The sequence below is a fragment of the Ictidomys tridecemlineatus genome, chromosome 8 (assembly GCF_052094955.1).
Source record: "Ictidomys tridecemlineatus isolate mIctTri1 chromosome 8, mIctTri1.hap1, whole genome shotgun sequence".
Classification (NCBI taxonomy): Eukaryota; Metazoa; Chordata; class Mammalia; order Rodentia; family Sciuridae; genus Ictidomys; species Ictidomys tridecemlineatus.
Window position 1 is genome coordinate 48,345,352 of NC_135484.1, and position 13,328 is coordinate 48,358,679.

General features: G+C 34.7%; 1 protein-coding gene across 7 annotated transcripts in view; it reads left to right on the plus strand.

Moving 5' to 3' along the window:
* Positions 1 to 13,328, plus strand: part of Hs3st5 (heparan sulfate-glucosamine 3-sulfotransferase 5) — a 256,107-nt gene that overhangs the window by 146,579 nt on the left and 96,200 nt on the right. For 4 of the 7 annotated variants that reach the window (XM_078019373.1, XM_078019370.1, XM_078019371.1 and 1 more), the window contains one exon: positions 3,745 to 3,857. The exons of 2 other annotated variants lie outside the window; for them this stretch is intronic. The gene's annotated coding sequence lies outside the window, so the exon portion shown is untranslated. The remainder of the gene's footprint in view (positions 1 to 3,744; positions 3,858 to 13,328) is intronic. One more of the 7 variants, XM_078019374.1, reaches the window with a different exon arrangement.

Here is a 13,328-nt window from a genome sequence, read left to right on the forward strand (position 1 = left end):
CCACACCACTTTACTTATGGAAGCTGATTTTATAGTCTGATCTCCATTAAAATACCTTATGGTGGGCTGGGGTGTAGCTCAGTGATAGAACGCTTGCCTAGCATGTATGAGGCACTGGGTTTGATCCTCTGCATCACGTATAATTAATTAATAATTAATTAATTAAAGGTATTGTGTCCATCTACAACTAAAAAAAATTAAAAATTTTAAAAATACCTAATTGCATATTGGGGGGATGTAAAAAGGTTTGAGCTAATGTCAGAGAATGAGGGGAACAAGTTCCTCCAACCTTTAAGGTTCTTTGGAGACTACAAAGCCCAGGTTTTAACACAATATTAGAAATTCTGCACATACTGATATGAAAGGAAACATTGAAGCAAAAGAATTTAATTACTAGTGGTCAAATCAAATACGTTGCCTTTGCCTTTCAGTTAACTCACAATATTACTGCATGGAAGAACACTGTGCTGTTGATGTGCTGACAGTGGGGAGGAGGAAGTGGGTGTATATAAACAACTCACAACAGAGAACGCCTTCCCCTGCCCTTTGGGATGGGAGCTAGGAACACTGAGGTGCAGAGCTGGGACCGAGGGTTTGTATCCTTCCTCCATCACTTATGAATTACGTGAGACTGGAAAAGTACCTCAGCTGCTACAAGCTTCCCTTCATTCATGTGTAACACAGGCCTAATTCCACCTCATTAGGCATTCATCTCAGGACCAAGTAGTATTCAGTACCTGAACTATGATACCAATCATCATAAGTAGAGAAATGTGCAAAGCTAAGAAACTTTGCCCACTATGCCCACTAAGGATTATACTTCTCCACACCAGGAAACTTTCTCAGAAAGGCTACTGGAATAGCCTCAGATTTTATAGACTAGGAAAAGTTGTGCCTCACAACCCACCCTCTTTTTAGGTTCCTTGAATATAGACCATGCTGTGTTTTTAAGTAGAAGTTAAAAGTCATAACTTGTTCTTGAAAACACTTTCTGGTTCACTTATTTGTCTAACTCACAAGAAATTATATTACACTGATTGTTGCATGTTTATGAATCATTGACTAAAACCAGCAGTTACTCTTAAATGTACTAAAGTCAAAATTAATTCCTACAACTTAGATCTCTTTAAAATTCAACAATCATATTCTTAGCAATAGACTTAGCAATATTACCTGGAATGTCAAAGTATACATTGTAAATGCAAAGGAACTGTCAGAGGACATGTCAAGGACATGTCAATATTTGAGTCTATTATATATTAGCCATGCCAGAGACCCTGTAGTGATACCTAATGTGAACAACTCACTCTGAGTCACCACTGAATCTAATAAAAGGTTTCAAATAATCCTGATATGTTGTGATATTAATTTTATAGCACTTTTGAACTATTTTTTATGAATTAATTTTATAAACTAATAAATTTCAAAATGGATGAAGCAATAACATTGAACTTTAGGTAATTATGTTTAAATATAAGCATTTAAAATAACCATTTTGATTAAGTACAGGGCTCAGGCAACAAATCATTAAAAGTGGAATTGGTAACTTGAGATTTCTCATTCTGAAACCACTTGTACCATTTTCTAATGAGTTCTTTTCTCTACTTAACTGAAAGACTAAATATATTGTCCTGAAGTGGCAGCTGGTAAGAGATAACCCTTTCTCAGGTCATGGTTATCAATTTGATATTGAATCAGAGCAAAGAAATCTGTTTTACTATAGTCTTTTAGATCCAAAACTGTGTTTAGTGTTTTAGATCTACTTCCAATTTAGCATGTGATTTAGTCTATAAGCACTTAAGATAAACTTCAACAACTGAAACACCGTTTAGTATTTTAGTTATAGTTTATAAAAATAAAAAGCTATGTACTTTATAAAGAAGGCTCTGAGCAAGAAAAGTCTAAATAATTTTGCAATTCAATTAAAAAAATACAACTAGAGAATAATGAAGAATAACTCCAAAAATCTTTTCTTTCATGAAATGTGGATACATGTACCCCAAACTATATAGATTTTTTAAAATCTTCCAGTTCTTACAGTGCAATGTTAACACTTAGCATAAACTCTGACTCTTAAGAAATATTTTAAGTTAAGTGAAGAGCACGTTGATAAAATTTTACAAAATATATTAAAAAGGGCTTTCTTTTAAATCATTTACTGCTATAGCCTACTTCCTAGTTCAAACTACTCAATTAGAATACCTGATAAAGCTAAAGTACATCAACTCACAGCTTTGAAGGAAATGTATGTTTCCATTATCTGTTGTTTTCTTATATTCTGGAGTTAGTACCAATGTTAAGAATCTAAAAGAGAGCAGAAGCCCTGCTTCAGAAAGAAGGCAACTTGAAAGCAAGTTATCTTATTTTGTTAATTGAACTAAATATCTGCGATTACTAATTGTCACCTTTATCTTCTGCTATAAATGCTGAACTAATTGAAGGTACTACTACCCTTGGGGGTTCGAGCTCTATGTGTAACGAATTGTTGAGTGCCCTCTTGAGTATAGCATTTTAATTACTTACAATTACAATATTTCCATTTATGTAGGGTCTTTGAAAACCATTCTACTTTATCCAACAGATTGAGGGGCAGAAAAGTAGGGGCTTGTTTGGTGTAATTTTACATTGAAGTCAGCTAGGCTGTGAGTGTACCAGTGATCCATCCACAAGCAATGAATCCAGTTCTCTTGGCTAATAATTGGGCAAAGTTGACTTGTGTTTTGTCCTGAAATGATTGGATACGGTATTTTTCTCTCTGGAACCTCAGATAATATTCGGTTTTGAGATAAAGAATGGACAGGGACTAAAGTGAAAGAATTGTAAATAATTTATGCAAATATATTAACCAGAGAACAGATACAATAGATCCAGTTGCTGAGTATTAGCCAAGCACACAATTTTTTTTAGGTCTTGATTCTGTTTCTTGAAAAAGTGTGTGTATGTGTATGCGTTTCTGCACCACAAACGTGTTTACATCCAATGAACTTAAGCAAAAGATGGATTTTTTTACTATTTTAGAACAGAAAAATCTTTGTGTCTGCTTTTGTTGAATATATATTAGTGATAATGATGTATCAGGTTTCTATAATCTACTTATGCGTCATATATACTCTTAATAGTAGTCTGAAATAGTTTTTAAATATTACTTTTCAAAAAAGAGCTTGGCATTGCAATCTGTTCCATTTTTTCCCATATCCTTCTTGTTGTCTGTCCCTCTAATACAGCACTTCAGTTTTAGATTCAAACATGAACTCTGCAGCCAGAGAATGACTCAGGTCTTCTGAATGTTCTGTATATAACTTAGAAAGAATTAGCAATTGCTTAATATATTCAAATAGTATCCAACATAAGATGATTGATCATAAGATGACCATCTACATTTGTTAGTCTGAAGATATGTAATACATAACATTTTAAAGAACACATTTAACCACTCTCACCTAAAAACCTCAGCAGTCAAATATGAAATGAAGTTCTGCAATGAGAACATTCTCTGAAAGTACCTGTGCATAGTTCCCAATTTACAAGCTCATTCTTGATTAAGAGAATTAACAATTACATATTCTAGGATTAAGCTCCAGTGTGATCTGTGTTCTTTGTCAACAATTGTCTAATAAAGGGACTGGAAGTACCATAAAAAAATGTTCTTATCATCTATAATAGGCTTCTTTCCACAACAAACATTAAACTGCAAGTACTAAGGGAAAACAAAAAGGCTAATTTGGAAAATCACTTTGCTTTCAGGTGCTAACAGACAGGGAGCAAACTGAAAAGACAGCCAGGAAGTGAGGAGAGGCCATGGAATGTCCACCAACCAGATAATCGCTGCTGGAATAATGAGAAGTGTCTGAATGTAGGTATGTGTATGGGAGATTTTCACACACTTCAGCAGTTCATTATCTAATTCCCAAACTTCCACTCAGCCCTCGCACCTGCTGTCTTATCAGCCCTTGGAAGTGCTGGTTGGCAGGAGTGAGCAAGCGCGCGCACATACACACACACACACACACACACACACACACACACGTGCATACGACATGCTGATAACAATGAAATTTATTCTCCAGTGGGCCTCCAGCACGAGGTCTTCCATCCTTTTGGACTTTTAAACATTCTACAAAATGGTTTTAAACCTTTTCCTCCCACTCTCGAGACTCAATACTCCCATATGGAAATTTTCCCCCATCACTGAAACTGATTCTTACTTCCTGGATGCAGATATCTCTTGTCTATGCTGTTCCCATTATCTAAAACAACTTTCCCAACTTCTCTTTGCTGATTTTAGTTCTGTTTACCCTTGAAGGCGAAAGTCAAGTTCCATGTTCTAGAATCTTGCTGATTTCCCTCACCCCCATAATTTCCCTTCTTCCAAACTTCTATGTACCTTGTGTTATTACTGTCTTCCAGCACTGACAACTTCTATTATGTATTATTTTTTTTTATTCTGCATGCGTGCATCCTATATCCTCAGTGTAACAACTGTTTACTTCCATTTCCAAGGGAAGAGGACACAGGCATGGACTAATCTCTGATGATGGAGGGAGGCAACATAGGTGAGAGGTTCAGACAGAGCACACTCTGGAGCCAGCCTGCCTGAGCTTGAACTCCCCGCGCAATTACCAGTTGGGTGACCATGACAAAGATTTTTGTTAAAACTTTCTATGCCATAATCTTCTGATCTCCAAAATGAGGATAATAATATTATCTATCTCATTGGGTTATTGTGAAAGACTGAGTTGATAGATAAGAACACTTAAAAAACAATTATAGTAATCTCAATTTTCTCAATATATGCTAGACAGTAGATGGCATGATCTCCATTCTCAAGACAGGAAGACGGCGGCCCTGCAATGTCAGGTCACTGCCTAAAAGCTCCATAGGAGGCAGAATTAAGACCATGATATCTGACCTTAAACTTTAGGCTGTGTCATTCTGAACATTGCCTCACATGCAGGTGTGCAATAATTAGTTGTTACTGATAATGATGAAATTTATTATCCTTTGTTCAGAGTTTTTTATATATTTTTATTTATATGACAGCAGAATGCATTACAATTCTTATTATACATATAAGAGTTTTAAAGTAAATTATGCGGATATTTCACTAGATTTGACCTCTTACAGGACACTTTAAATATGAAATGTTTTTAGTTGACTATAGGTAACTTTTTTTTAATGAGTTAGTCCGAATGGGGTAGAATAGTAATTACTTTGTAGGGGTGGTGATTTAGAGGCTAAAATTGTACTCAAGTATTTCTTTTCTGAGGCACTGAAGAGAGAAGAAAATGCTAATGGCTGTTTCTACCCTGGGTTATTTTGTAATCTATGTGATTATAAAATAAGCAATGGAAACAGTAGAAGTACTTACAGGTACCCCTCATTCTTAAGTTCAATGTAAGATTGATCCTTCACCTTCCCTCTTTCACCCCATGTAATAGTTCAGGCTGGATAAAATGCTATTGCCTACAAAAATCGTATCTGGGAATTTTGTGGATTGTGTTATTTAAAAATAAACTAAAATTGATATGAAGTAGATTTAAAATTGCTTTATTCTCTTTGACATAGTTTTGGAGAATTTGCCAGGGGCTCTGTGAAAAAGGCAGATTGGCCCCTCTTGGAATCTCTTCATTGTCTAGAAAGTCATCAGGTTTTATTGTCACCTGTATCATTCCTTGGCTTCTACTTCTTTGTTTGTGCATCTGCAGCACTTGGATCTATGCTGGGATATAGTAGATACTTGACAAATCCTTGATTAATTTGGCTTCCCTACTGGCACATTAGGCATACTGTGACTTCCCTACCTGCTACAGAATTCCAGGGTAACTTCTAAGATTCTCTGTTGACCTAACAGAACCACCCATAGGCAAAGAATTGCCAAGGATGGGAACTGGAGATTCTAACATTTTGAAAACTTAATCATTTTGATTTTTTTACTTTACATACATCATTTCATTAATCCTTAAAATATCTCTATGAATTTAGTATTGGTATCCCTATTTACCAATAATGATGCTAGAACTCAGAGTTTTTAACATATTTAAAAATCAGACAGCTGGTGAAAAAGGATTCGTAGCACAAACCTAATCAAAGACCAAGCAGATGATATAGTAGTTATGAGGATTATGAGGGCAAAGGGAACCTTGATACAGAGTCATGAAGCAGGTATTATATTTAGCATGAACTTCAAGTGACCGCAGGCATGTCAGATGACCATCTCAATTTCCTCATCTTACATGACATTACAATGAAGATCAAAATATTTTATTGTTAAAATGACTTTGAAATGATCAGAGATACCATAAATATAAATTATGATTATGAGTCTAGTAAATAGAAATACTGAAATAGTTAAGAAGTTTGTAAATGGTTTGAAATTCCTAGAAGGTGATGGTAAAAAGATGGAAGCAATAAAGGAAGACCAAATAGGTAGAAAAGTCATGCCTCTGTAAGGGATTCTGGGAACAGATTTAGAAAAAGTTGCCCCAATGGTCTAGGACCAATGCTATTCCATTCTCAGTTACCAAGTGGCATTCTATATTCTAAAATCTAGCTACAATGACCATAATCACTAAACCAACCCTATATAGAATGATCATTGGGAATTAGGACTATTGCACTTGTGTAAGGAATGGTTGCATAGCCAGTGGCTCATTAGGAACACTAAGAGTAACACCACCCTTAAATATATGCTTTAAAATTACATGTGTGCTTCCCTAGAGTCCCTGGGACACCCTGGGTGCCTGAGTAGGACCCAGCCTGATGCTTCTTGATAGTCTCTGGAACAGTTTTTCAAAAAGATCAATGGCACTTTTAAGTTGTGGCTGATGTCTGGCTTTGACCTTGTAGATGTTGAAGGGAAGTAAATGTATTAGATGAGTTATTAAGCACATGCTTCAGTTATTATCATAGTAAAAACAGCTCAGTCTCATGAAACTGTGAGGTGCTTTCTGTTTCTTAGCACTTAATTGCTTTCCTACTGAGTTTAGATAACAAGTCATTAATCTCACCATATCTCGGTGCATTGATTTAGATTTAAGAAAGTTACCCATGTTTCTTCATAAGCTTTTGTTTATGTGATAAATTTGAGACACCACCTAACAGATTTTTTTAAGCTGACTTTTAGCCTGAATGAGAACAGGAAAATTTGAACAGTATTCTAGGAATCAAAGAGAAATTAAGAAACCACTTTTGTGTGTCTTTTGTCAAGCCAACCCAGAGGAGGCCTCTGTTTCCAAGATCTACTGCTGAGATGGAGAATCCATGATCAATTGTTCAATTTCATCTGGCCAATTTCAACTGTCAAGTATTTCTAAAAATATAGGCCTATGATAATAATACATTTGAGTTTTTAATAGCTTCCTTAGAATTTGCAGTTTATCATTATTGTTAATTAGTAAGCATCTTGATGGTAGAGTGGGATGCAAGGATAATGGCTGTAGGATTAGAGCCACCAATGGCTAAGAAGGAACATATTTGAACATCTGGTTCTCGGTTATAAAGGTATTTTGTATTTTGTAACTGCAAGTCACTATACAAATACCATTTAAAAGAACCATTTTTATAATATTACATTAATTTTTTCTGAAGGGTTGTGAAACTTAATATAGAAAAAATTTCTACCTCTTTCACTTAAAATGTATTTATAAGCATGTGTTTACAACAATAGCAGGGTTGTATCTTTCTAATAAAATAGTCAGGAATTATAATATCTGCTATTGATGGAGTGCTTGTTCTATGCTAGACCAGTTATAACAGATCTGTCTTAAGTCTTTAAAGCATTTCTGCAATGACATTTTGTTATTTTCCCATACAGTTGAGGAAACTGAAGCTTGAATATGTTAATAAATAGATTAGTAAGTTAGTAAATGGTAGAGCCACAATTCACATCCAGATCTATTTAGACTCTGATGCTCATACCCTTAACTTTTAGGGAAGCCAGAAGGTAATGAGTAAAAAGAAACATTCTCAAAACCAAAACAGTAATAATAGCTGCCATTTATTAATGTGCCAGGTACTGGTCTAGGTGCCCTCAGGGATTTAAATCCATCATCCTAATAAACAGCTCAAAAAGGTTCATTCATCTCAGGTTTTTCAAATGAATTAGATATTAATACTATTCCCATTTGCCTTATGAGGAAATTTAAAGTTCAAAGATATTGAGTTCCTGATGCAAGCTATCAAACCTGGTAAGAAGCAGAACTAAGTTGTCTGCTCTGGTCTTACTGAGTTCCAAAGCCCATATCCTTTCTATTATAGGGCATTATAAGCTAAAATATGTGTCTGAGTTATAAAATAAAGATTGTAGGCTATGTCATTCTCTTAAATTATTCTTGGAATGATTTTAGTTTTATTTAGAAATTAATGAGATTTATGGTAGTAAGGAACTTTCAGAAAGTATTAGTTCAATTAATGTGCACTAGTTTGTTTATTCTACTACTGCCCAAGTTTGCCTCAGTCAGATTTAACATCATAAATCCCATGTGCTCAGCTCATATATCATATTCCAGAATTTCACTAAGAACCAAATAGTGAAAGCAAAGCTATTAAACTCGGGAAACTGCATCACAGATCTAAATGGCTGCTCTAAAATACTGCAGGTTACAAACACAACTGAATAGTTTTCATCATCATCTTTCAAAAAGCCTAGAGTGGCACTTTGCCTTCATTCATTAAACAAGTGTCAATTGAGTGCCAAGAGCTTTCATGGCTCTGTGATAGGGACATTGGCAATTAATAAGAACTCAAAGCCCTGCCCTCCAAAAGCTTAATGGATTAATTAGGAAGGAAAGAGTAGCCACTGAACAACAAAACCCAAAATTGTGTAACATCACAATAGCAAAATAAATTCTGTTTAATAACAAACAACAAAAAAAGAGGCCCCCCATCTTCCTGATTGGAAGTGCTATGTGCAGAAATGGTCCAAAAAAAGGCCCCACAGAAAGAAGACAGCTCCTGGATGAGCAAAGATGGAGAGCCCTGGCCGGGTCAGCACTTGTGGTGGAGGCTGTGAGGCAACAAATACATTTATTGTCCTGAAGATTTGAGCAGGAAACTAGAGAAGACTAGGAAAGGAGGTGAGGGGGCCAAAGCCTTTCATTCTAGCTAAAGACTCTGGCCTTTGGCCTCCAAGTGATGGGCAGTCATTGAAAAATTTTGAGCAGAGGAGTGGCATAATTAAAATAGTGCCTTAAAAAAGATTAATTTGGCAGGAGTAGGCAGGATGGATGGGTGGAAAGAGAACAGAGCAAAGAAAGTGCTGCAATAAGTCAGGTATAAAGTGATGAGGTTCTGGACAGAAGTGACAATGGGAACAGGAAGCAAGAAATGAATGTAAGAAATGGCATAAAGACAGGGGAGAAGGCCATGGCTTGATATGGGAGAGGAAAACAAAAAACATGCTAATTTTAAATTCCATAATAGGAACCTTTTCTACTTAATGATACAGAGTCCATGAAACATTATATATCATATTCATAGTCAGCCAATGGATTCACAAAAGATCTTGCTTTTTTATTCAATGCATCATTTCTCTTGACAAAATCTACTGTATGCTCCTGTATTTAAAAAGAAAGTAAATGCTGTTATAAAATTGAGACAAGAATTTTAGCTTTATGTAGCCATAATGATAATAATAAACTAGTAATCATAACTATAGTTACAGGATGGCAGCACAATAAAATGAGTAAAGAAAAGTCACTAGACAATGATGCTTCATTCACCACTGAATTTCTAATTTCTTAGTTTAGCTGTTATATTTTCTACCAAATCGACTTTTTAAAAACTGTGAATTGATTAAGTGCAGATTGTTTTTATAAATGTAATTTTATGATTCCCTAGTAATCTGGGTTTTGCAATACCTTCCTCCCAAGATTAATTTAATTGTCTTCAAAATATCTTTGTGTGATTATTTTACTTGTATAGATGGAAAAAACAGAGCCTTAGAGAAAATGAATTAGTGATTTATCCAAGGTAGTGTGAGATTTCAAGAATCTATCTTCTTTCTGTAAGCTCAGGGGACTTTACAGATAAAATAAGATTAAATAGCAAGCATTATTATTTTTAGTTGTATATGTTTACTAAAAATATTGATTTCCAGGCAAATGCAACCTTCTTCTCTACACACACACACACACACACACACACACACACACACACACGATTGCATTAGTATATGACATATACTGTCAGCTACTTCAGAAAACAAGTGACATTTTAGTACTACTTAGATGCTGGTTTTAATGCATCAGGTAAAACATATTGTGGCTTCTAATATTAATTCATTCCACACTTTGCATTGTTCAAAATATTTATGATCTAATATAGAGCAAAACATATTGTTATCCATTTTCCCCAGCTTTGATATAAAAGCATTCTTCAGCTGTTTTCTAGGGAGGGATGTTGTCAAAGTTTGATGGTAATTTATGTTGTCAGTCCATTAAGTTGATTTTATGGCAGCCAACACAACTATTGTCCATTTATGAGAAACCTGAGGACCACTCTAGGTCTCCACGAAGGCTCTTTGATACCTGCCCTCTCATATGGCTGACCTTGAGGGTAGTTGAGTTTGGTAATTTATGGCAAACACCATCTAGGAAGACCCATTTGCAAGATTCGCTGTCATTTAGTGCTAAATGATCATTGCTGAGTCCAGAGACAATCTGAGCTCCTGACAGAGCAATCCCATAAAAAATATTGCCTACCCACCCAGGTGTCCTTTCCAATTATCTGGAGTAGAAATTAATACTTTTAAAAGCTGCTAGTTTTTGAAAGGTTATTACAATTTATTCCAGCAGTTTCTTTTGCACATTATGATGAATTAGTTTATTACACCATTATTTTCCATGTCAGCTTTTTAGAAGATTGAACCATAATGTTGAAACATTAGTGTGAATGGCAAACATACTATTTTACAGCTGAGTAATATATTTCTTTGAGAAAAATGTGCTCAGTTTTTAATAACAGGTAATTTTATGTTTATGTTCTCTAATGCTGTTGTCAGGTATTATTTATTTCTGTTTGGTAAGAACTAGAGAACTTTCTTTTAAAATGTTAATGGTGGTTTAGACACATTTTAGAGTCATAGTAAGAATATATTACTTATAAGTAGAAAATGTGAATTGGAAGTGTTTTCCCCTAAAAGCTAATATTTTCTAAGGTTTTCCTGACGCTGATTTAAAATATAGTTACTGCCAGAGGGAATAATATTTCTGTTTTAATATTTTCTATAAATGTAGTGGGGGAAGGGATATCTTTAATTCATTTCCTGTCTTTTGAATTTTTTAAAAAATGAAACACCATTTTCTTAAATGATTTGGTACTTCATAAATCACTTAAGTATTCAATAATGTTATAAAATAATACTAATTAGAATTAAAGTATTTTTGATCATTATTCTTTATTGTATGTCTATTACAATAGTAAGAAAGCATAATTTTCTACTTAACCAGGTATAAAAAAATTCAACGTACTTCCATATGACAAAGATTGATAGACAAACCCTTAAAAGTTCTAAACATTATATTCACTTATATAGATTTGTGGTGGTGTTGTTATTGGTACCAGAGATTGAACCCAAGGGCACTTAACCACTGAGCCCATTTTTTGTTGTTGTTTTATTTAGAGTCTGTGCCTCACTAAGTTGCTGAGGGTGGTTTGGAACTTTCAATCCTCCTGCCTCAGTCTCCTGAGTCACTGAAATTGTAGCCATGTACCACCATACTGAGCTGAGCAGATGTGTTTTGAAAGCTGATTACATGCCAGACATTATAGAACTATGTAGAGTTGAGGCATATCCATTGCAATGCTTTTTATAAATTTGCCTTTTTATTTCTGTTATTTTAAAATTTTTTTTAAATATTTTATTTTTTAGTTATAGTTTGACACAATACATTTATTTTATTTATTTATTTTCATGTGGTGCTGAATATCTAACCTAGGGCCTTGCATGTGCTTGGCGAGCGCACTCTACCACTGAGCCACAACTCCAGCCCCTATCCCTTCAGTTTTTAAAAAAGTCATATAACTCTACCAATTTCTGCCTCTTGTGCAAACTGAGCTCAGAAGCAAAATCAGTAACAGTGAAGATGCTTTACACGTGCCATTTCCAATCTAGTAAATGCTTGCCAAAGAAAAAATTATTTTGTTTTCTCATCAAACACATTTGTTTCTTGAGCAAACATTTTCAATATTGAAATATTTATTTTTGCTGATATGATTGGAACAAATGTTAGTTTTAGTAAAAATTAAGATTCAAAACATTCCACAAACTTTTCCCATTGTGCCAGACACTCTCTTGATGATGTATTAAGCTGATAATATTAGAGCCAAAGTTTCTTGTGTGTAGAGGGAAAGGATAAAAATTTTACTGAAATATACCATACAGAATAATGTACACATCAGAAGTGTTGAAGCCCACTTGACTTTCACAAAGTGCTCACACCTGTGAGATCAGCCCCTGGATCACAAAACAAATCGTAAGTATCTCAGAAGACACACTTGTCCCCTTCCAGTTGTTACTCCAGTCCTCCATAACCACACTCCCAATTTATGACAACATAGGTTATGTTTGGCTATACTTTGGAATTTATATAAATAAAACATGACTTCTTTTGCTCAGCACAGTATTTTTGAGATTCACCCACACAGTTGTATGTTGTATTCGTTTGTTCTCAACAATGCATCATATACTCCATCACTTAAATACATATTTTATGTACCCAGTCCACTGTTGATGATCAATGGGTTGATCCCAGTATGGGGTCATTGCAAAATTAATGCCTCTATGCGCATCATACATATGTTTTGGTGAATGTAAAGCATTTCTATTGGATCTATTCCTAGAAGTGCCAGGGCTGGGTCATAGGATCCATACAAATTCAACTTTCATAGATATATCCAGCCAATTTTTATAAGACTTGGTAATCCTTTATAGTTGTTAGTTATTTTTATTTAGACTCCAAGATTAAGAATAACTGGGAAGAACTGAATAATTTTTAGGTTTCTCTTGGGCCTAGAATTCTGTAATTCAGTACTTGTTTACAGTAAAGAACATTGGCAGATTTCAACAAAAAGCAAATGATAAGGATCTGCTGTTTGGTTTTCCATCACATTTCTCTATTTGCATTTGAATCTGGATTTGACTATTAATGAGCATGAGCATTCACATTTTATGCCAAATAATGAAATTACAGTATCTGATGCAGAAGAGCTGGAAAATTTTTTGCTTTGTCCAATCATAAGCTTTCATGTAATTCAGAACATTTATTTACCATGCTGGTAGAAATAACTAGCCAAATGCAAAATGGGCCCTTTCTTTAATGTTCTGGTTA